The 3,556-nt window shown below is 48.8% G+C and overlaps 1 pseudogene; it reads right to left on the minus strand.

The window, feature by feature from the left end:
* LOC102385738 overlaps positions 1–3,556 on the minus strand; it is an 11,545-nt pseudogene that overhangs the window by 3,628 nt on the left and 4,361 nt on the right.

The following is a 3,556-nucleotide window of genomic DNA, read 5'->3' on the forward strand; positions in this document are numbered from 1 at the left end:
GGAATGAAGTAGATGATACTGAGCCATGACGTCATGGCATCTTGTGTCCCTCAGCACTGCCTATGTAAAAAGGCTGCTGCTGCTTTCCACACAGAAACATTTTCTGATGAAGACAGACCTGCTGGAGAATGTTGTGCATTTGAAAGCTGGTCGAACTTTATTCCAGTGATGCAGTTGGTCCAATAAAAGAAATGACTTTAAGGAAGCCGTGCCCTGAATAAGACACAGAGCCCAATTTTGGAAGGCCAATTCTTTGGAGGAAACGTGTGTAGTGCGTGGATCAACATGGTAGCCCTTTTCTCAACCCCAGAGTGCACATCCCAGCCATGCAGGGTCCCCTCTGAATATGTCTGTCACCATTTTGCCCTTTCCTGTGCTGGGGGGTGAGGTCTTTCCACCTTTCTCACTCTGAAACCTCCATCCCTATCTGTGCCACAGTCACTGACAGACCTGGTCTCCGGCTTCCCCCAGGCATGTGGTGCTTTGAATTCTCCTTTACCTTTTCTAGTGAATCATCATAGATGATCAGGTAGATGTGGAGGGTTGTGGGCGCATACTTGGCAGCGTGATACAGCAGCACTTTGGAATGGACTGGAATATGCCTAAATAAACATCTGAATCACAGCATCATAGAATCACAGAAGTCGTGTCGGAAGGGACCTTGTAGATCTTCAAGTCCGACCCCCTGCCTGGGCAGGAGGGAAACTGGGCTCCAGGGACCAGCCAGGTAGGCATTGAGCCGCTTCTTAAAGACCCCCAGGGTAGGAGCCAGCATCACTTCCCTTGGAAGTTGGTTCCAGATCCTGGCCGCCCTGACTGTGAAGTAGTTCTTATGGATGTCTAATCTAAACCTACTCTCCAACAACTTGTGGCCGTTATTCCTTGTTATCCCGGGGGGTGCTAGGGGAAACAAGGTCTCTCCCAAACCCTTCTGGTCCCCCCTAGTGAGTTTATAGACGGTCACCAGGTCCCCCCTCAGCTTTCTCTTGTGAAGGCTGAACAGGTTCAGGTCCCGTAGCCTCTCATTGTAGGGTCTGCCCTGCTCCCCGGATCATGCGGGTGGCCCTCCTCTGGACCCTCTCCATGTTGTCCACATCCCTCTTGAAGTGGGGTGCCCAGAACTGGACACAGTACTCCAGCTGTGGCCTGACCAGTGTCACGTAGGGGGGGAGGATCACCTCCTTGGCCCTACTTGAGATGCAATACAGAGACCAGAACACAGAGAAGAAGGGAAGACACAGTCTTGAGTTTGGCACCTTAGACCACTCAGCCATCCTGACTGAAAATGAGGCCCAGGCAGGAAAACTGGGGTTCTCCAGCACGGCACAGAATGGCTTCACTTTCGTTGGCTTCTCCAGGGTCACCTCCCCATTAACAATGTGAACAACGTGCATGAGGGAAATGTCAACCTCTCCGCCTGTCTGGATTCAGATAATGGTCAGAAGAAACTTTAGCCAGTGTGACCACTACCTGCAATGCATGAGGACATGGGCAGGACTCACTGGAGCGTGGATTACCATACCTTCCAACATACAGCATACCCCAGAATGTAACACACTTTATTTTTGAAACACAGAATAAAGAAAAAAATGTCTCCAGGGTTATGACTGCATAGGGCAGGGGGAGAGCCCAATCTTCAATGCATTCACCCTCCCTTTCCTGTTTAACTAAAGCTGGAAATGCTAGCTGCTGCTGCTGCTGCTGCTGCTGCTGCAGGGTCTCTAGGCGTGGAGCTATTTGTGTCTTTGGCAAGAGCTAAAGAGTCATCTCATCAGGGCTCTGAAATATGAGAAGAAAGACCAGAAGCAGCTAGCAGTCAGCAACATTGCCCACAGAAAGGTTACCTTAACTAGTGGACCATGATGATCATTATCCCAGGCAGAAAATCAGGATCCTTACTTAACACACGCACCCCAATTTGGGGGAAAAGGTGTGTCTTGTATGCGAGAATATATGATAACACATAAAAGATCTTGTCTTACATACATATACAATCCTGTATGTCAGAGGTTGGTTGGCAGGCCAGATCTGGGCACTGGATCTGGCCTGTGAATTTTGGCAGCATCCCATGGTCCTGCACAGAGATTTGAGCGGTATGGGGGCTATGGCCAGTGGTGGGAGGCTGTGCCTATGGCCACACCAGGGCTGGGTCACATCTGTGCCAGGAGGGGAACAGAGCAAGGCCATCAGGTCAGAGCAGTGATCCTGCCTCAAACCCCGGCTGAGTGGCTCCAATCCGTGGCTCATAAACCTTGCCAACCTCTGCCTTAAACCATGGCTGTAGCAAATGGTCTTTGTGGGGTGTATAAAAGACAGGACCCTTGTGCCCCACACGGCTCTGATGACTTCCCCTATCTTCCATCCATACCTTTAAGGCACGTGATGTGCGGGAGGTGAATGGCTGCTACAGCCCCGCATGGTTCCACCTGGACGTTGAACAAGGGGCCGGCAACCATCCATCCCTGCATCCGATGTGGCTTCAAGTGCTGGTCCCACGAGTCCTATTTGTACTCAGTGGCCACCAATGCCCTCACCTCGAAGCCCAGAGCTGTTTCAGAGCACCGGGACAAGCCTGCCCTGGAGAAATGAATCCTGAAGAGTAATAAAAAGAAAAATCCTATTTTGTTCTGGCACCACAAAGAAAAGGTGGAAGAAGGAGAAGATGCTACACTTTATGGAGGAGACCTTTCAGGGAAAGTTGGCTGCAGGCTCACCAGAAGGTAAGGATTTGAAAAAGCCCAGTTTGCAAACAAGCAGCAGCTTCCCTGACAGCATGTGCTGAGATCCTGTTCTCACATTATGTCACCGCACTTGCAAACAAGAAGTTTCTTCCCATAAACTGTCTGTGAGGCTCATACCGGCTATTGTTCTTCTTTCCAGAGGCTCAGCGTGGGGAAGGGACTTCCCCCCAGAATTCCACAGCTGTGCTGCAGACAACTTCCCTACAATGAGTCTGTTTCTACCCAAAAATAAAACCAAGTTGTTCAGATATCCCCATCTTGGATTTCCTCATGTTTTCTCGTGAGTTGATGGCAACTGAGTTGTATTTTCCTGAAAAAAACGACCTCCAACTCAGACCAGAGCTGATGAAAATGGCATTACACTGTTCCATAAATAAGAGACCAACCCAGCTCACATCTCTTCAGCTGACAGATAACAAAGAGGCTATTTTGAATTTCTAGCCTGGCAAACTCGCCTTGAGATCAGAGCATCAATCTGATATTTATTTATTTTTTTGGTGTTGCCCAATCACCTACAAAGAAACTGTCACTAGATCCTACGTAACAGAACAATCCCGGCCGCTCTCCAATCGCCAAGTTGTTTCTGCAGCATTCAGAGGGTTAAAAAGCTGGGCTTCTTTTCTTAAAACCCACCTGTGCATCAGCAAAGTCAGTAGATGTGAATTATAATTTCCACCCACGTGATTCTGTCACTTCAGATAAGGGTCTTGCTTTGGTAAGCACTGTTCAATGGCAAAATAATTAAAATAAAAGTATATAATTTCTGAATAGAAATGCCTCACCGCAAGCAAACTTCAGACATGCTGGACAGGAAT

This window comes from Alligator sinensis, unplaced genomic scaffold (genome assembly GCF_000455745.1).
Source record: "Alligator sinensis unplaced genomic scaffold, ASM45574v1 scaffold1575_1, whole genome shotgun sequence".
Classification (NCBI taxonomy): Eukaryota; Metazoa; Chordata; order Crocodylia; family Alligatoridae; genus Alligator; species Alligator sinensis.